This window comes from Budorcas taxicolor, chromosome 5, assembly GCF_023091745.1.
Source record: "Budorcas taxicolor isolate Tak-1 chromosome 5, Takin1.1, whole genome shotgun sequence".
NCBI classification, from domain to species: Eukaryota; Metazoa; Chordata; class Mammalia; order Artiodactyla; family Bovidae; genus Budorcas; species Budorcas taxicolor.
In genome coordinates, this window is record NC_068914.1 from 58,713,255 (window position 1) to 58,735,710 (window position 22,456).

A 22,456-nucleotide genomic window follows, 5' to 3' on the forward strand; every position below is an offset into this window, starting at 1 on the left:
GATATTCATATAAATATATAAAGTTCATATACATATATTTAAAACATATATATAAAATGTTGTAAGGATCATAGTTTTATTGGAAAAAAAATTGAAGTCCGTCAGTCGTGTCTGACTCTTTGCGACCCCATGGACTGTAGCCTACCAGGCTCCTCCATCCATGGGATTTTCCCGGCAAAAGCACCGGAGTGGGTTGCCATTTCCTTCTCCAATGGGAAAAAAAAGGAGCAGTTTAGATAATGGAAACTGAGAAGGTGCCATTTTAAGAACATGACCAGGTAGGAGTCTCTGAGGGAGTGAAATGTGAGCCGACATCTGAAAGTAGATTAATAATCTAAGCAAAGAGATTTCCAGTTCAAAAAAATAGGAGTATATGAGTGGAAATATTTTTCAAAGACCAGCAATAAAACTGGAATGAGCAGAGACATACATAGAAGAAATGGAGCTGCTCTGGAGCAGATCATGGAGGTGTGCAGTGGATCATGTTGAGCATGGTTAAATTTAGATTTTACTCTGAAATGAATATAAACCCATTAGAGGGTTTTGAGCAGGAAAAGGACATGAGCTGACTTATTTATAAGTGAGAAAATCTATCTGAATATTGTAAGTTATAGTTTTAAGTAACTTTGCTTGAATACAGGTACATGCTTTGAGTCTACTAAGGTGATACTATTATCCTAATGAAATATTAATTTAGAATAGTACTTAAAGGGATTTTACCCAGAGGAAATGATAATTTACCCTATGCTAGGAAGGTTCTATAAACACTTTATTCTTCCTGTGAAATATATGTATCACATCTATGTATGATTTTTTAAGTAGTGATGAAATGAACATGTCCTCCCGGGTTCTGCCCCTGAGCTCGGACGTGGGGTAGCTCCTCTAGGCCGCGCTTAGTGCGCCGGTCGAAGCCGCCCTCGCTTAGTGCGGCCGGTGACAGCCGCATGGAACAACAGACTGCTTTCAAATAGGAAAAGGAGTACGTCAAGGCTGTATATTGTCACCCTGCTTATTTAACTTATATGCAGAGTACATCATGAGAAACGCCAGACTGGAAGAAACACAAGCTGGAATCAAGATTGCTGGGAGAAATCTCAATAACCTCAGATATGCAGATGACATGACCCTTATGGCAGAAAGTGAAGAGGAACTAAAAAGCCTCTTGATGAAAGTGAAAGTGGAGAGTAAAAAACTTGGCTTAAAGCTCAACATTCAGAAAACGAAGATCATGGCATCCAGTCCCATCACTTCCTGGGAAATAGATGGGGAAACAGTAGAAACAGACTTTATCTTTTGGGGGGCTCCAAAATCACTACAGATGGTGATTGCAGCCATGAAATTAAAAGACGCTTACTCCTTGGAAGAAAAGTTATGACCAACCTAGATAGCATATTGAAAAGCAGAGACATTACTTTGTCGACTAAGGTCCGTCTAGTCAAGACTATGGTTTTTCCTGTGGTCACGTATGGATGTGAGAGTTGGACTGTGAAGAAGGCTGAGGGCTGAAGAATTGATGCTTTTGAACTGTGGTGTTGGAGAAGACTCTTGAGAGTCCCTTAGACTGCAAGGAGATCCAACCAGTCCATTCTGAAGGAGATCAGCCCTGAGATTTCTTTGGAAGGACTGATGCTAAAGCTGAAACTCCAGTACTTTGGCCACCTCATGCGAAGGCTTGACTCATTGGAAAAGACTCTGATGCTGGGAGGGATTGGGGGCAGGAGGAGAAGGGGACGACCGAGGATGAGATGGCTGGATGGCATCACTGACTCGATGGACGTGAGTCTGAGTGAACTCCGGGAGTTGGTGAATGACAGGGAGGCCTGGCTTGCTGCAATTCATCAGGTTGCAAAGAGTCGGACATGACTGAGTGACTGAACTGAACTGAACTGAACTGAAAGTGAACATGTATAGTCTCTACCCAGATTATATTAACCCCCACATGCCCATTTCTAGAGGTCTTTCAAAAAGTTTTATATTTCTAAGAATTTTTTATCTCTGATTATTAAAATATAATTTCTAATATTGTGATGCCAGCATATAAAAATGGATTATTATGTTTAGCTGCTATGTGTCCTATGATCTTGCTAAATTTATTTATTTGATAGTTTCCTTAAGATTGTCTTTACAAAGACTCTTATTATCTGCAAATAGAGACAGTTTTATTTTTTGCCTTATAATCTTCATTTTTTTCTTATTTTCTTCTTACAGTTATTACCTCCAGAAAAGTGGTGAGAAGCAGATTTCTTTCCAGGCTTCTTGATTTTGGGGGGAACTTGTCCATTTTTACCTTTAAATATGTCATCAGTGAGGTTTGATAGATGCCCTTTATCACTTACCTTCTGTTTTATTTTTCAGACTTTTTATCATGAATAAACCATCTAATCATGATTTTCTTCATCACATGAAGGCCATCTTAATATAGGTCATCTCTTATTGTCTTTTCCCTTAAAGATAGATCAAAGTTTCTTGGTTTGTGTATTCCAAGTAATTTTGAATTGTATTCTGTATACTCTGAATGTTAGAAAGACTCTAAATTCTGTTTTCTTTTACATATTTTTTCTTCTGAAGAGTGTTGATTTTGGTTTGTTTGTCTTAGCAGGCAATAATTTGGCCCCAACCAAACTGAAAGCTCTCTCTTAGGTGGAAACCTAAAATTTAATTCATTCTCAGCAAGAGTTTGTTTGGTACATTTGTAGTTCAGAGGTGACCCAGATGGTTGGGAAGACTTTGTACATAACATTTGAGGTGCCCAATCAAGATTTTTCTCTTTTTGAAAATTAAAACCTCAGTTTTCTCACAACTATGAATGCCTTACATACTTTCTCTGATTCTTTAGGGCAGAAAGACTGTTTTCTTTGCTTTTGTTTTATGATTTTATCCTTTATACAATGCACTGACTTTAGGCAGCTCTCCAGCTAACACTGGAAAAATGTGGAACAACTTCCAAGTATTGACTTGCCTTCAGAATCTTGCTGCCTTTTGGATAGTTTTTATAAGCTTTCTGTGTGCATTTTACTTTAAGCTTATATTTGCTATCTGTGGCATAGCTGGATTTGGTAAGAACTACCTAACCAGATGATAAGCAAAAGTCTTTATTCTTTTATTTGTAATTTTAATTAAAAAAAATTAATTTAAAATTATTTTTTAATTTTTAAAAGTGATCTGAGATTTAAAATTTTAAGTAAATTTTGTGTGAGCAACTCTTAAAGGTCTGTAACTGTGTTTTCTTCAAGCTCTTACTTGACAGTTTAGCAGGATATTACACCTCTTTAGATAGTTACTTCTCCAACTGAAATTTATGGCCTATCTTGATTTGCAGATGATATTGTCCTATGTATCGAAAAATCCCAAAGAATCTACCAAAAACTTGTAGGGATTAATAAATGAAGTTAACAAAGTTACAGGGTACATACAAATACACAAAAATAGTGTTTCTGTATAGCAGAAATGATAAATAAAAAAAGGAAGTTAAGGAAGCAATCCTATTTACAAGAGCATAGAAAAGAATAAAACATCTATAAATAAATTTAATCAAATATATGAAAAACTTATATATTGTAAACTATAAAACTGCTGAAGGAAACTAAAGACAGAAATACAGTGGAAAAAAAAAATCTGTGTTCATGGATTTGATGACAAAATATTGTTGAGTTGCCAAAATTCCCTGAAGTTATCTACAGATTAGTGAAATCCCTACCAAAATTCACAATGGCCTATTTTGCAGATATGGAAAAAGTAGATCCTGAAATTCATATGGAATTACAAGGTACCTAAAGTTATCAAAATAATACTGAAACAGAACAACAAAGATGGAAGGCTCACAATTCCAGATTTCAAAACTTGCTACAAAGCAAGCAATATAAAACAATATGATATTAGCATAATGATGCAAATTTAACCCAAGTGGTAGAATTGAGAATCCCAAAATAAACTCATACATTAGTGGCCCTATACTGTTGAATAAGTTGCTAAGAACATTCAATGGGCTAAAAGTAATCTCTTCAATAAATTATAATCAATTGACTGGATATAAATAGGCAGTAGAATGAGGTTGAACTTCTACTTCATGTAAAAATCAACTCAAAATATATCAGTGACCTAAATAGAAGAGCTAAAAGTATGAAAATCTTAGGAAAAAAATGGTATAGATTTTCATGATTTTTGACTATTAATTCATAGTTGTGGATTCCTAGAAATGACACTGAAAGAATGAGCAGCAAAAGAAAAAAAAAAAAAAATATATATATATATGTGTGTGTGTGTGTGTGTGTGTATGTATGTATATATATGTATATATATGGGCTTCATCAAAATTAAATGCTCTGAGTATCAAAGAACATTATCAACTCAGAGGAGAGTCAGTCTTTATAACAGCAGAAACTACTTTCAAGTCATATATCTGAAAAGGGTTTAGCACCTAAAGTATATAAAGAATGCTTATAACTCCACAACAAACAGACAAATGAAACAAATACAAAAGAGGGTGTGTCAGGAGTTTTGTCTCTGGAGGAGAATGATCCTCTTAAGGGTAAGGGAATAAACATCCAAGAACCTTAAAAAGAAGAAGGACAACTGACTTGAACAGTTATTTTGCAAAGAAGATATACAAACGTTCAATGAACAAACACATGAAAAGATGCTCAACATCATTGATCATTATGGAAATGTAAATCAAAACCAAAATAGCATACTACTTCACACCCAGTAGGTTGGCTTTGATGATGAGGATAAAAATGAGAATTAAAAAAAGAAAAAGAAATTAGAAGGAGAAGGAAAATGAAAAGGAGAAGGAGAAAAATAAGTGTTGGTAAGGATGTGAAATGGGTGGAGTCCTCACGCATTTCTGGTGGGGATATGAAAGCGTAAAGCACTGGCAAGCAGTTAACAGTTCCTCAAAAAGTTAAACAGGATTTCTGCATGACCTCATGATTCCACTCCTGGGTACAGATCCAAAATAATTTAAAAAATACTGAAACAAACACCTGTGCCAGAATTTTCTAGTAGCACTACCCACCACAGTCAAAAGATGGAAACAACCCAACTGTTCATCAGTAGATGAATGGAGAAAAAATAATGTGGTATATATGTTCTTATTTAGTCATTAAAAAAGAGTGAGGTACTGACATACTACAATTCTGAATAAATCTTGAAATCTATGTGAAAAAAGCCAAACATAAAATGTCACATATTATATAATTCCATATATATGAAATAGCCAGAATAGGCAAATCCCTAGAGACAGAAAGCAGATTGGTGGTTGTCAGGGGAGTGAGTGGGGTTTGGGGATAAAAGAGTGAATAAAGAGTGGCTGCTGGATAAGTACAGCATTTTCCTTTTGGGATGCTGAAAATATCTTGAAACTAGATAGAGGTGATGGTAGCTTTCAATGGTTAGTTTTTGTTCTGTGAATTTTTCCTAAGAAAAATTACACTAAGTTAACCTTTTTTTGAGAAGACCCTGATGCTGGGAAAGATTGAAGGCAGAAGGAGAAGGGGACAGAGGATGAGATGGCTGGACGGCATCACCAACTCAATGGACATGGGTTTGGGTGAACTCCAGGAGTTGGTGATGGACAGGGAGGCCTGGCATGCTTCAGTGCATGGGGGTGCAAATAGTCGGACACGACTGAGTGACTGAACTGGACTGAACTGAACTGAACATTTTTTTACATACTAGATTGGCAGAAATTCAAGTTTGTATTCTGTTGGGAAGGCTGTGGGGAAAATGTGCTTTCATGCATTGCTGATGGGAATGCAAAATATGAATAGTATAGATGCCATCAAGGGTAATTTGGCAATAGATAGCATTTACTGTCTGACTCAGCAATTCACTTCTAAGAATAGTTCCCATAGTTGCAGTAGTAAAAAGGCCAAATGATGTATGCACAAGGCTATTCAGTGGAACTCTGTAATATAACAGCATAAGAGGAGAGATGAGATACATCTGTATCAGTAGGAAATGGTTGAGTAATTCATGGTTCATTCACACCACGGGTGTGTGTAGAAAGATTGTAGAAAGGTTGACACACTCTGTGGAGAAATCACTCAGGTGGGTTGTTCCATGAAAATCAAAAGGTAAATGTCCAGAATAGGCAAATCTCTAGGGACATAGATTGGTCCGTGGCTAGGAAGGGGCTTTCCTGTTGATTCAGTGGTAAAGCTGCCTGCCAGTCTAGGAGATGTGGGTTTGATCCTTGGATCAGGAAAATCCCTGGGAGAAAGAAATAACAACCCACTCCAGTATTCTTGCCTGGGAAATCCCATGGCCCTGGGAGCCTGGTGTTCTCCATGTGGTCACCAAAGAATCAGTTATGACTTAGTGACTGAACAACAAACAGCAACAGCTGGGAGGAGGGCGACTGGGAGATGCGGAGTTTAGGGGTCTGGGTAGTTGAAAGTAATCTAAAATTTAATGGTAACAAATGAACAGGTCTACATTTTTAAAAAAAATTGACTTGTAAACTTAAATGGGTGAGTTTTATAGTATGTCAATTATATCTTAGTAAAGTTGTTATAGAAAAAGAGAATAAGGGATCAATTTGGTATATGAACTCTGTTCTCTGTCAGATTGCATATAATCATTTATCTACAGTGAATAATCTAGAGGAAATGGTTCAGATTAAGAGAGATTTTCATAAAATATTGTTATCTGAGGAGACCTCCACAGTGGGGGTGGGGGTGGGAAGAAGTGATTTCAAGTCTACAGTAAATTAAAAAGTCAGGGAAATAATTTTTTAAATAAAGCAGAAAGTGCTCCCTCATCTGGAAGGCCAGGAACCAAATTATTGGGAGCAAAGTGAAATGAATTCAGAATGACTTGGTTCTTCTTTCTTACCTGATACAAAAATATTTCAGGTTGGCTCATGAAGAGACAGAAAAGTCAATGAAAACATAGGAACTAAAAGTATCAGTAAGTTGATCTGGTATCTAATCTTGCCAGGATTGGCTGTAGATGATTTATAAGAAAAAGTCTAGAAGGTTCCACAGGAGGACATTACAAATAGAATTACAAAAGGTGCCTAGGAAAAAGCTAGGTTGCTGGTCTTCATTTCAATAACAAAAGTTATTTGTTTATTTTCACAGTCAACAAATTGGAAGAAAATAAAACTGAGGTGAAAACCAGGCCCCAAAAGTGATGGTAAAAGAAGAGTAAGCCAAATTCTTGGATCCTGCGAGATGTCAGATGATAATATAAATAGACAAAAAGTAGCCAGTTATAAATTAACCAACAGGAATAATTTTGCAGTGATTTAAAGCAATTAAAAAGTCACATCATCACATTAAAATCACTTTAATATTCAAATTATGTCACCTGTCAAAACAAGGTTTTAAAAAGAATAGTTTTCATGTGAAACATTCCATAGTAAATTCAAGGACATTCAATCCCTGATTATGTTTTCATGAGTGAAGGGCACATGAATGAAATTAGCCCTATAGATAATTTGACAGATCTATATATAGTAGGTACTGATAATTGAATATTTGTGGGGTTAATTTTATGATTAAAATTTACTTAATGCACTTTAGTGTTTTATAAAATGGATAATATATGCACAGAGAAAGGATTCACCTTTAATCTGACAAATTAGTTTTCTTGATTTTAAGAAATCTGTATTAGAGCATATAAAGTAGTGTTCTTAGCACCCAGTACTGATAGGGGACCCGATATGGAAAGAATGAACTCCCCTCTCCTTTTCTTAGAACTCTGAACATTATCCAATTCAGTCCATTTAAAAACAAAGGGGAAATCTTGTTTGAATGATAAACATTTTATAGGAGAGTTTTTTATTGCAAATTATAGGAAATAGGAGTTTTCTCATTTCCTCACCTTACTTCCTCCTTAAAATATTTTGGATGCTTCCCAAGTGTTATTTCATATACTGAAATCTGAGATGTAATAGGTTATTATATTTCCTTGTAGATTTTTACTCTAAAATATGGATTCAGGATTAAACTCCACTGCTACTTTAGTTTCTTTTGGCATGTTATCTTCTTTTCAAATGTTATCCAAATGGAACAGGAATGTTCTCTCACAATTCACAGGAGTAAAAAATATTTTTGTTGGTTTGGTTAATCTTTTAAAATTTATTCCCATTTTTACTACTGTATAAAAACAATCTAAAAGCAGTATTTTAAATCTGAGGAGAGAAATCCTACATGGCAGAGACCAAGAGATTTGCTTATTTAATTTGTGATGATTGAAAATTATGATATGGAGGTCAATATCTGGCAATTACTTTTATAAACAGTATATTATTTTATTATTGTTATTGTTTTTACATTATTGTGATTTATGAAAATTATCTCAGCAATTTCCTTTTTTTCAGATAAAATATTGTCTTCTTGGTAGTTTCTCTATACCAAGCCATAAGCTTCTTAAAGTTTATATTTCACTTTATACATAGTCATTTTGTTAGCATTCTTTTTGACAAGCTTTTACACATAGTCGACTTTAACATTAATCACCAATATGCAGTTTATTTCTGAAATCTGCAATCTAAATATCTCACAGTTAACATTGTGCCTCATTGTTTTATTTTTTCTCTTAATGAGAAATGTATCTCTCATTAATTTTATTATTCTTCAGCATAGTTTTGCAAAACTAAATTGTGTTAAAATATAATACATTTATACTCAGGCTTTAAGTGCTGCCATTTTTTATATTTTTATTTTCTAAATGTTTATTGTGCATTTACTGTGTATTTACTAAGCACTGAAAATGATGGTTAGCCAAAAGAAAGCTATGTTAGCACCTATGGTGACTATAAATACTGTTGCATAATTATTTATAGAAATGTAACTTCAAGTTAGAAAAATAGATGTTGCTTTAAAATTTTAAAAGGGGAGCTGATCTATCATGGATGTAATGATATCAGTAAATGTTCTGAATATGTTCAGTTTTAGGTGACTTCTAAAAGAAGATTGAAAAGAGTAGGAGTTAATAAAGTAAATATATAAAGGGATCACAAATTCTAGAAATGTGGAAAATTCCAAGGGAAAGTGAGAAAATACTGGCTGCAAATCACTAAAAGAAAGTTGCTATCGGACCCGCTTTGACATTTTCTGATAGTATCTTATAGTGACTTTATCAATATCTCACTACTGACCAGATGGAAGTATTATTGATGGGAATGTAAACTGGTACAGCCACTATGGGGAGCAGTATGGAAGTTCCTCAAAAAACTAAAAATAGAGCTACTCAGCAATTCCACTCCTGGGTATACATCTGGAAAAAATGAAAACACTAATTTGAAAAAGATGCATGTACCCCAGTGTTTGTAGCTGCACCATTTACAATAGCCAAGATATGGAAGCAAATCAAATGTCTATTAATAAATGAATGATTAAAGAAGTGGTAAATATATACATAATGGAATATTATTCAGTCATAAGTAAGAATGAGATACTGCTGTTTGCAACAACATGGATGGACCTGGAAAGTGGATGGACCTGGAAAATATGCTTAGTGGAAATAAGTCAGACAGTGAAAGACAAGTACTGTACTGATATCAGTTAGCTGTGAAACCTAAAATATAACACATATGTATATAGCAAAACAGGAACAGACAGATTATAGAAAATACAATTAGTGGTCACCAGTGGGGAGAGGGAAGTTGAGGGCATGTTAGGGTTATTAGATCTAAAGATACAAGTTACTATATAAAAACAAGAGTATAATCTAAAAATACTGAATTGCTATGCTGTACACCTAAAGTTAATAAAATATTATAAATCAACTATCATTCAATAAACAACAACAGCAGACTTGGTCTGTCAGGTGCTAAATCTCCTGATAGTATGAAAAGTGAAAGTGAAAAGTGAAAGTCCCTCAGTCCTGTCTGACTCTTTGTGACCCCATGGACTGTATAGTCCATGGAATTCTCCAGGACAGAGAACTGGAGTGGGTAGCCTTTCCCTTCTCCAGGGGATCTTCCCAACCCAGGGATTGAACCCAGGTCTCCGGCATACCAGCTGAGCCACCAGGGAAGCCTTCCTGATTGTATAAAATGAAGTGAAGTTGCTCAGTTGTGTCCGACTCTTTGCGACCCCACAGACTGTAGCCTACCAGGCTTCTCAGTCCATGGGATTTTCCAGGCAAGAGTACTAGAGTGGGTTGCCATTTCCTTCTCCAGGGGATCTTCCCAACCCAGGGATCGAACCCAGGTCTCCCGCATTGGAGGCAGATGCTTTACCCACTGAGCCACCAGGGAAGCCCCTGATTGTATAGATAAAACCAAAGTCTTAATCACAATATGGATGAAGTGTCATAATCTGGCCCCACCCTATCTTTCAATCTAATTTTCTGTTCCATCACATTATATAATCTACATTCCTGACAAACAATATGGTAAAATCTCAGAGGTCATAAACCAAATCTTATTTATCTTTCTGTCTCTCTCAGGACCTGGCAAAATGTCTTGCTTTAGTAGTAACTCAATAAATATTTATTAAATTTTCATTAAAATGTAGTTTCAAATGTAAAAAACAAAACAGATACCACTTACCACATAGAAAAGCAGAAAAACTCCTGCGTTGTTTTAATTATTAATTTGTTTTAAGAATACAAATCCACTTAGCCAAAATGATATAATAAATAGTCTATAATAACTGTTGCCTAACCCAGAGTGTTTAGTTTTCAATAAAGTTTTAATTAATCCCTTAGCAAAATAAGTATGGTGTCAAATATGTAAACCTTTTTGAAATATTTTGTTTTTGTTTTCATAAACATGTAATTTATTTTGTTTTGCTTTGTTTTACATAGTTTATTAGAAGTCTTGAATGTTAAATCTACTTGGTGGTCTATTAATAAACATAACACTGATTAAGGTTTCTTTATCTGAGAAACTCATTACTGCTGTCTGAAATTCTGTCATTTTTTAATGTAGTAAATTATAATGGGGACTTGTCATATAAATTAATAAACTGATAAGTTCACTTTTCAGTTATACTAACAAATTATATTGTTAACTAAAAAACAAATTTCCTCATTATAAAATGTAGTTGAGATATTATTTGAGATACATTTTTAGTAAAGTTTCTAATGAAATTCTAAAGCCAGATGGTTGGTATTTTTGTCATTATGAGATGACTTACATTCTTGGCGTTCTGTGGTTTTGTTTTATAATTCTGTGTTGCGCTCCTCGGTTAATTTATGCCTTCTAACCAGTTATCTAACTCTAAGCTCAGGTCACTTAGGGAGAAATCTGTGGCAAAACTTCAGACAGCATCTTTGACTTTATGCCTTACCGTGATGAGGAAAGAGTTCTATTACTCCTCTGCTGGCCTAGGGTATTGGGTGGGGGAACTTCATTGATGTTGTGCTAAGTACATTAAGTGAATTCCTTACTTAAATCCCACAACAATCTTTTCAGGAATGAATTCTTTCTATTCCTATTTAATATGAAGAAAGTGGCTTTCCTCTGGTCACACAGCAGTAAAACGTACCCGACTTTTTTTCTCCTGTAACTTTCAGGTCCATGTAGTTGGCATCTTCCGAGGCAGCCATTAAGCTCTGTTGCTTCTAAGAGAGCTAGAGCCAGCAGCTGTGTTTCTAGGTTGAGCAAGCTGAGAGGAGTGCTCACACTTCCATCTTCTATTTGTGTGGCCTTGAGAGGTTTATGCAACCTCTCAGCTTCAGTCTCCAAAAAAATGAGGATAGTAATAGCACTTTTCTTTTGAGGTTACTGAGATAAATAGCATAAAGTGTGTAAACCATATTGCCCAGTGCCTGGCACTGAATCACTTTTACTGTTATTATTCTTAACTAGTAACCTAATCAGAACTTGAGGCTTTTCCCCAACAGCCTGGTTTAGGTGAGTTGTCTCTAACTAGCTGCTTATGTAATTAGAATAAATTTACTACCTCTAAGGATTTTTATGAAGATTTTAAACTGATAGTGTATATAATGCTCCTAGGATAGTGTCTGACATATTGTCGGCCTTAACATGTTTGATTTCTTACTCTGTGTGAATTACCTTGGCTACAAGCTTCATGTATGGGGAATGGAACTGTGGAAGATGGAGGGACCACCAACTGAGTTTAAAACTCTTTATGAGTTTTTAAGTTTATATGGAACAGTGTTTGGGTACTAGTATTTGGATTGAGAAAGATATTCAAAGGTGCCAAGTTGCAAGTGTATGATTTATGTGGCTTTTCAAATTAATATGTTATAAAGGAACTTGGCCACTGACATGCCAATTCTGCTCTTAAAAGTTTAACAGCATTACATAATGAAATAAGAACCTGTGTTTTTAATGTCTAATAATGCAAATTTCACCACCTTTTGAAATACAGCTTTTTAAATTAATTTTAGCCTGATAAAATATCTTAAAATATGTAGAAAAGTAATTCTTTAACTGTGTGAAACAACTATCTATTAAACTGACCTCAATGAAAATATAGTTATACTAAACAAATTTAATACTGAATATGATTTTTTTTTGTCTCTGTGGAAAGGTCCTATTAATTCCTGAGTAAAATCTGTGAAAAGACCACATACAAGTAATATTCAATGTGATCTGTCTCAGTAAAATCAATTTTGGTGGTCAACTGTAAAAATTTGATGACAAAGATTAAACATTTTATAATTTTGTAGAAAGAGTTTTAAATCATTGTATAAAATGGATAACTAAACCCTTTATGCCATTTAAAGATATTATCATTTAGTAGAAATTTATATTATTTTAACTTTATTAAGTTTTACGTTAATCCTTTGAATCATATTCAGAGATCTGAGTCATTTCTACAGTTTCTAGGACATAATCCAAGTGTCTTATAGTATGAATATCCCATGTCTGAGCTGTGGATTACATGATTTTTAACAAAAGTCAACTGTATATGATCACTTACATAAATATATATTTTTTAACTCTTAAAATTTGCATATGTATTATGCTAAATACAAGTCAATTTATATATTATTCACTTACATAAAATATCACTCTACAGGCTTGGCTTTATAATTAGTGTCATTAATGAAATTATAAAGAGAAATTTTTATTGTATGTGCCATACATATTTGTTTTAGAACCTAACTTCTAAATAAGACTACCTCTGATTTGGAATTCAACATTTTTGTAAAACAACATAATTTTCTTCAAAATTTTGCTACTACCCTACATTACAGAAAAATTTAAAACTCTTCCAGTAATACAAGAAAATGCATCAATTGTGCTTTAGGTATTTGAATTTTTTTTTGTTGTTGTTATTTTAGTTTTGCTTTTAAGAATACCAAACCAGAAGCCTTTCAGACATTTAAAAAATAATAACAAGTTGATTTAATATTATAACATCCTCATTGATAGAATTAACTTTTTTGTCTGTAAATTCAAACACTGTGGAAGCAGCAAAAATAAATATTCATAAATACTCTACATTCAAATATAAAATTTTCAATAAGACATAAAGAAATTGTATCCCCATCACAGTTCAGAATATTTCTGTTGACTATAAGCAATCAATTCAATTAGTCAACACAAATGAGCAATATATACAAACATTTTTCTAGGCAAAGGCACTACAGCAATGAACAAAACAATTATTACCCATAGTAACCTTAGGAAAATTAGGACAAAAGGGAGGAATAGTTAATATAATTGTATGGAAAATGGTTATGTATACTAAAGAGAAAAATAAGAGGGGCTTCAGAAGGTGGTTAGGGAGTTGCTTAAAAGAAAATGTAGGTTTTGTAAAAATTAAATAGAATAGTCAGAGGAGAGTTCATTGAAAATTGACATTTTATAAAGATTTGAGGACCGGTGCATGCTACAGTCCATGGACAACTGAGCAACTGAACTGAACTGAAAGACTTGATGTAGAAAGGGAGTTTGGTCATGCAAGTATGTGAAAGAAGAACATGTTAGGTAGAGAAAACAGAAGTGCAAATATCCTGAGGCATACAACAGTTAAGAGGTCAGTCAGCAGAGAGGATGGCAGTAGATGTTGAAAATAAGACAACACGGCCAAAAATGGAGTTGCTCATGGTAAGCCCTGTGTCACTGTCTTTGAAAGATCTACCTAAAAAGCAAGGATTTAGTAACTTACCCAATAATTTAATGTGCTTCATATTATCTCTGTGTGACACCAAAAATTAAATTGTCTTTTGCTGAGATGGTACAGAGAAGGTGATGGCACCCCACTCCAGTACTCTTGCCTGGAAAATCCCATGGACGGAGGAGCCTGGTAGGCTGTAGTCCACAGGGTCTCGAAGAGTCAGACACGACTGAGCGACTTCAATTTCACTTTTCACTTTCATGCATTGGAGAAGGAAATGGCAACCCACTCCAGTGTTCTTGCCTAGAGAATCCCAGGGATGGGGGAGCCTGGTGCGCTGCCCTCTATGGGTTCAGACAGTTGGACATGACTGAAACAACTTAACAGCAGCAGCAGCAGCAGCAGAGATGGTGAAAAAAATAGATTTGCATTGGGAGGTAGGGGAGTAAAGTAATTGGAAGTTCAGTTTGCAGTATATTGGTTTAACAATTCTATTAGTTATTCAGGTGAAAATGTCAAGTTAAGTAGGTTGGTTACATGAGCTAGATGTGGAGAGAGAGCTATGGGCATGGGAGATAATAATCTAGGTGTTTTCAGAATGGTTAAAGCAATTCATGAGTTCACCAAAGATTTGATAGAAACTAGAATGTATGCCCAAACTAGATAGCATATGAAAAGTAGAGACATTACTTTACCAACAAAGGTCCATCTAGTCAAAGCTATGGTTTTTCTAGTAGTCATGTATGGATGTGAGAATTGGTCTATAAAGAAAGCTGAGAACCAAAGAACTGATGCTTTTGAACTGTGGTGCTGGAGAAGACTCTTGAGAGTCCCTTGGACTGCAAGGAGATTCAACCAGTTCATCCTAAAGGAAATCAGTCCTGAATATTCATTGGAAGGATTGAGGCTGAAGCTGAAACTCCTATACTTTGGCCAACTTATGTGAAGAACTCACTTATTGGAAAAGACCCTGATGCTGGGAAAGATTGAAGGCAGGAGGAGAAGGGGATGACAGAGGATAAGATGGTTGGATGGCATCATTAATGTGATGGACAAGAGTTTGAGTAGTCTCTGGGAGTTGGTGGTGGACAGGGAAGCCTGGTGTGCTGCAGTCCATGGGGTCTCAAAGAGTCAGACATGACTGAGAGGCTGAACTGAACTGAGAATGTAGATAAAAAATAAATCTGAAGAGATAAACCCTGGGCCCAACAACTTTTAGGGTTTGGGAATAAACTAAAGATACAGTGCCTGAAGAATTATGGACAGAGGTTCATGACATTGTATAGGAGACAGATATCAAGACCATCCCCATAGAAAAGAAATGCAAAAAAGCAAAATGGCTGTCTGAGGAGGCCTTACAAGTAGCTGTGAAAAGAAGAGAAGTGAAAAGCAAAGGAGAAAAGGAAAGATATAAGCATCTGAATGCAGAGTTCCAAAGAACAGCAAGAAGAGATAAGAAAGCCTTCCTCAGTGATCAGTGCAAAGAAATAGAGGAAAAGAACAGAGTGGGAAAGACTAGAGATCTCTTCAACAAAATTAGAGATACCAAGGGAACATTTCATGCAAAGATGGGCTCGATAAAGGACAGAAATGGTATGGATCTAACAGAAGCAGAAGATATTAAGAAGAGGTGGCAAGAATACACAGAAGAACTGTACATAAAAGATCTTCACGACCAAGAAAATCACGATGGTGTGATCACTCACCTAGAGCCAGACATCCTGGAAGGTGAAGTTCTAGTGGGCCTTAGAAAGCATCACTATGAACAAAGCTAGTGGAGGTGATGGAATTCCAGTGGAGCTATTTCAAATTCTGAAAGATGATGCTGTGAAAGTGCTGCACTCAATATGCCAGCAAATTTGGAAAACTCAGCAGTGGCCACAGGACTGGAAAAGGTCAGTTTTCATTCCAATCACAAAGAAAGGCAATGCCTAAGAATGCTCAAAATACTGCACAACTGCACTCATCTCACACACTAGTAAAGTAATGTTCAAAATTCTCCAAGCCAGGCTTCAGCAATATATGAACCATGAACTTCTAGATGTTCAAGCTAGTTTTAGAAAAGGTAGAGGAACCAGAGATCAAATTGCCAACATCTGCTGAATCATGGAGAAAGCAAGAAAGTTCCAGAAAAACGTCTATTTCTGCTTTACTGACTATGCCAAAGCCGTTGACTGTGTGGATCCCAATAAACTGTGGAAAATTCTGAATGAGATAGAAATACCAGACCACCTGACCTGCCTTTTGAGAAATCTGTATGCTGGTCAGGAAGCAAGTTAGAACTGGACATGGAACAACAGACTGGTTCCAAATCTGAAAAGGAGTACATCAAGGCTGTATATTGTCACCCTGCTTATTTAACTTATATGCAGGGTACATCATGAGAAATGCTGGGCTGGAAGAAGCACAAGCTGAAATCAAGATTGCCGGGAGAAATCTCAATAACCTCAGATATGCAGATGTCACCACCCTTATGGCAGAAAGTGAAGAGGAACTAAAAAGCCTCTTGATGAAAGTGAAAGAGAAGAGTGAAAAAGTTGGCCTAAAGCTCAACATTCAGAAAACGAAGATCATGGCATCTGGTCCCATCACTTCATGGGAAATAGATGGGGAAACAGTGTCAGACTTTAATTTTGGGGCTCCAAAATCACTGTAGATGGTGACTGCAGCCATGAAATTAAAAGACGCTTACTCCTTGGAAGAAAAGTTTTGACCAACCTAGACAGCATGTTGAAAAGCAGAGACATTACTTTGCCAACAAAGGTCCATCTATCTAGTCAAGACTATGGTTTTTCCAGTGGTCATATATGGATGTGAGAGTTGGACTGTGAAGAAAGCTGAGCGCTGATGAATTGATGCTTTTGAACTGTGGTGTTGGAGAAGACCCTTGAGAGTCCCTTGGACTGCAAGGAGATCCAACCAGTCCATTCTGAGGGAGCCCAGAATTCCCAGCCCTGGGATTTCTTTGGAAGGAATGATGCTAAAGCTGAAGCTCCAGTACTTTGGCCAACTCATGCAAAGTGTTGACTCATTGGAAAAGACTCTGATGCTGGGAGGGGTTGGGGGCAGGAGAAGAAGGGGGTGATAGAGGATGAGATGGTCTGAGTGAACTCCAGGAGTTGGTGATGGACAGGGAGGCCTGGCATGCTGCGATTCATGGGATCGCTAAGAGTCAGACACAGCTGAGCGATTGAACTGAATTGAACTGAACTGAACTGAAAGATTGAGAAGGAGACCTTAAAGACATAGAAGAAAAACCATGAGAACACGGGCTACAGGAAACTGCATGTAAACAGGAGGTGGGAATTGGTGATCACCTCTCACTTAATGAAGCAGGAAGAATGGGAATGGAGAACTGGTTTTATTCTAAACTTTTAGTTCAGAATTGTCAAATTCAAGAAAATATTGTTATTCAACAAAATAAACTTAGTTTTCAAATTAGAAAGTAAGGATAATATCTAATCATATTTTCCTATACTGGCCAAGTAACTAGTTCTTGGTCTGTGCATCCTCAGTCACTTCAGTTGTGTCTGACTCTTTGTGACACTATGGACCGTAGCCCACCAGGGTCCTCTGTCCATGGGATTCTCCAGGCAAGAACCCTGGAGTGGGTTGCCATGCTCTATTTCAGGGCATCTTCCGGTCCCAGGGATTGAACCCACATTCTTCCCACAGGGAAGTCAGTCTACTAATATGGAAATTAAATTTTCTGGCACTTGGAGAAAGAGGACATTGTTCCTGGCCCTTGAAAAATTGCCTGGAGACAGAAGTAGTCACTTCTGGGGGGAGATTTTTATTACTGTTACTCCATGCTGTGCTCGTTATTTCATCTGTTCTTTTTATTATTTTGAGTGGAGGACAGTTTTCTTTGCTTGATTTTAGACATGTGCTATTAGACTCTTAAATTTAAAGCTTGGTGTAATCAGTGCTTTTTCTTTGACCTCTTAATTAAATCTGAAGTTCACCAGCCTCTTTTTAGTCATTTGACCCCCTTTTTTTCCACCTTGTCTCAGTTTTATTGATCCTCTCATTTTGACCAGGAGGACAGGTATCCTTCTGACATGATAGAATCCTTAGCCAACTGACGTTCAAATCTTAGACCATTAGGTGCTTTCCTTTACTTCCTAATCTTTGACATGCTTTTTTGAAAGAAGAGAAAATTTTTTTGGCCACATTGAGGCTTCTTCACTATTTGGTGTCATCATTTGACTAGATCTGATATGTGAGCTGTTAGAAAAAATGTGAAAATTTAATTTCCAATACAAGGTTGTCTAGAACTTCTCTTACTCTTGCACATCAATGGAAGTTTGAGAAGGTGGTTACTCTATCAGTCTGGGTTCCTGAGTAACTGTGATAAGCAAAGCACTCACTTCCCACCCCACTGAAATATGATAGATGTAGAGTAAAATATAAATACACCTTTGTTGTTTTAAGCCCTTAGTTTGACATTTCATTTTTTGCTTTATTTTTGTCTTTTAAAAGATATAGCATAATCCAGCTAATCCTGACTGAAATAGTCTTGTAGGAAGTCTGTCTCACAGTTTTTCAAAGGATCTAGAAGTCAGTGATCAGTAATGGATTTTATCATTTATATTGATTATTGAGTATATTTTCACGTTTTTAATTTTTGTTGTAAAATATAAGTTTATTTGTGAATATATTTTAATTTTTTTAAAAAATGAAGTTAATAAATTTTAAATAAAGCTTTCATTTGTAATATCAAGTATAATTAATATCTTAGTAATAATTTCAATCTTTTTATTTTTGTTTATTACTAAGTTATTAAAATATTAGTTTAGAGTTAAAAATTGCTCATCTTTTTTAAGTGTTAAATACCTTCCAAGTACTATTCAAAGAGCTTAATGAGCATTGATTTATTAAATTAATTAGCCTAGATTAGGTCCTCTCCAAATGTTTATTGAGACATTTGGTCTGCCAAAAATTTTTTTTTTTTAATTTGGTCTTGTCCAAGGCATCCATTAAGATATTTGCTCCATTAAGATATTGTGTGCTCAGTAGTGTCTGACACTTTATGACCCCATGGACTGTAGCCCATCAGACTTCTCTGTCCATGGAATTTTCCAGGCAAGAACACTGGAATGGGTTGCCTCCACCTCCAGGGGATCTTCCCAATCCAGGGATCAAACCTGCATCTCCTGTGTCTCCTTCCTGTTGCAACACAGATATTTGGTCTATGCCAAAAGTCCTTGAAATTTGGTCCTATCCAAAACATACATGAGCATATTTGGCCCACAAAAAAAAAGGGTCCTTAATATTTGAGTCTGTTAAAAATGTCCATACTTAGAAAACATCCCTGGGTTCAAATAGCCTCCAATATTTACTTATACTTCATGTTGACAGGATTAATACATAAATAAAGACCCTGATGCTGGGAAAGATTGAGGGCAAGAGGAGAGGTGGCAACAGAGGATGAGATGGTTGGATGGTATCACTAGACGTAAGTTTGAGCAAACTCAAGGAGATAGCAGAGGAAGTCTGGTGTGCTACAGTTCATGGGGTCACAAAGTGTTGTACACAACTTAGCATCTGAACAACAATTAGGCCCAATAAGTGTGTTGTGGTTGTATTGCCAATAATAATCTTTCTTGCCTTGGTAGACTGGTAATGACACATAGGGTTAAATAGATGTGTCAGGGTTTGAAAGTTGCAGAAGAGTGGAACTTTTATAACTACTTGTATATATACTATATATATATATATATATATATATATATATATACTACTTATAACTACACATATATATATAGTTTGAGAAATGCATAGGACAGGATCTCATAATGCATGATTTATTAGCATGCTACTGGGCATTTGTTTGGCTGTGGCTTAATCATTCAGTAGGTGTAGAGTTTAAAAGAAGGAAATTGATCAAGTTGCTGTGTAAAATGGCCTATGAACACACTGACAGAAACACCTTAGAGTTTCACACATTTGGGAGGAGTGAGGATGGGTATGGCTCTCATTCTGTTTAGCAGTTGAGTGTAATAGATACCTTTAGGGTGATATGAGCATATAATTAACCTTCTACAGTCATTCCATTGTGAGGTTAATGGACAATATTTCCCTTGAATTGATGTCTTATAAAGGCATGATAGTAGTAGACCACAATAAGTGCTGCTTTTCAGAGGTTTTAGAAGGTGTAACTCCCACACAAAGCTGAAATTATTGTAGACCACCACACAGATTGATACCTACTTATTGGCTGATTCAATGTGAATGACCTTGGAGTTGAATACATAAGACATTTGTAAGGTTTTCCATACCTAAGGAATCCATCCATTCATTCATACATCCATACAGCCATAGATAACCATTTTCTGTTACCTGTCAATATGACATCTTTATTTGAAAATTCTTAGTGGAATATGGCAGAAATAGCATACTTACAAAAAACAAAGCTAGTGCTACCTTATAATAGCTTTTGTTACCATTTCCCTTCCTTTAATAGAGATAGGAATAAAAGGCACAAGTGTTGTGAAGAGAGGGTAACTTTCAGTGTCCAGTGTTCAACTAGTCAGGATTTGGATAATAGTATAATCATTCTATCAATAGATGGGAAAGGAAAACATAAGTACAAATTTGATGATGAAGAGGAAGTAAGGAAGACAGTGAATAGGTTAAAATGACATATGGAAGAACCAAATGCAGTACTATCACAGGTACTTGAACTCTCCATGATATTCATGATGAAGAACAGAAAGAAACTCATTAAAGAAGCAAATAAATTGAATTTAAGACAGATATTGACCTCCAAATCCAACTTTATCGCATGGAATTGGAATTCCAGAGAAGTATAAAGTGACCAGAAGTAGAGCAGTTTTTTATCCATGATTCTAGTGCTTAAGATGATGAAAGAATTATTTATACAGCTTATGATAATATTTGATATTTAAGTGTCACTACCACATTGTTCACTGATGGCACCTTCACAATGACACTGACACAGTTCACTGAGTTATGTATGTGCACTCTGTAGTATTGGGTTTTAGTATGATATTGATTTATGCACTAACAATGAAAACACCAGAAGACACTGATATATATATATATTTTTTTTTTTGAAAAAGTACTTGTGTTTGCATAAGAAAGAAATCTCAGAATTAATCCTTCATTGTGCATGATGGATTTTGAAATTGCAAATATGAATGCATTTGACTACTCCTACCAAATGTACTCATAAAAAGTTGATAGTTTCACTCTTCACAATCACTGTGGTGAAAATATCTTATGTAGGTCTAACATAGGAGTATATGAAAAATGGAAAATAATGCATGTAAGTGTATGTCCATGTTGTTTGTACTTCTTCCATTTGTGGATTTAGAAGATGTAAATGAAATCTTGAATACACTGTGGAGAAAACAGAAGAAAGTTTAGATGACCTGTTGTATTAGGTTGAGAGAGTGAAAGTCCACGTAAGGTGTGGTAGAGATAGAAGAAAACCAGAAGTTCCAAGATTTCCACCAGAAACATGGAATGACTATACACCCGTAGTGAACAGCAGTCATAGAATGAACAATGCCATGGAAGACTGGCATAGCAAATTTCAAAAGCTTATGGTAGTGCATCACCTTCAGTTTGGATATTTAAGTGTTACAAGACAAACATAAAAGCAGTGACAGGAGAAAATCTCAAGGATATTTTGGCAAAGTTAAATGTTTCTATTGTTTAACAAATCATGGACTGAATGTCTCAATGGATGTGTTGGACAGGATGAAATGTCCTCAAAGATTAAGTGTTCACAAAAACCTGTGAGGTAGTTATTATCTCTGTTTAATGGCGGAGAAAAAGAGGCAAAGAATGAATAACTTTTCCCAAGCATACCCAATTAGAGTTTCTGGAAGATATTTTGCGGGAGCAGGTTGTAGACGAACCCAGAAAGTCTAATGAGACCTGTACTCTTAACCACTAGAGTCGATTCCTCTGTGATTAGATAGTCTTTATACACATTATTTTAGATGTTTTATAATGTACCTGACATTTAGCTAATATTGGACATTAATATTCTTTCCAATATTTTACATGAATCATTTTGAAATAAATGTTGGATAATATTTCCTCCTTGTAATTCAGAATATTTCTGTGATGTAGGTGCCTACAAGTACCTATTCTGATTTAAGGAATGTAAAATTTTTAGCATGTTGAATAAAAAGTTCCATATTGATATCTGTCATAATTATTTTATTAGTTTAAACAACTTCCAGCAGTCTGAAAGAATTCCCATTGAATGGATGTGAATCTAAATTTAGCCTGGAATCATGGGTAAATATAGTGTAGGATGGACTAAGGCTATTTCGCCATTGAGACTAGAAGTATGTGAAGAACAGTATTAAATTATACAGTTTCTTTATTCTGCATTGGCTTCCCTGGTGGCTCAGATGGTAAAAAGAGTCTGCTTGCAGTTCCCGGGGACTGGGGTTCAATCCCTGGGTCAGGAAGATCCCCTGGAG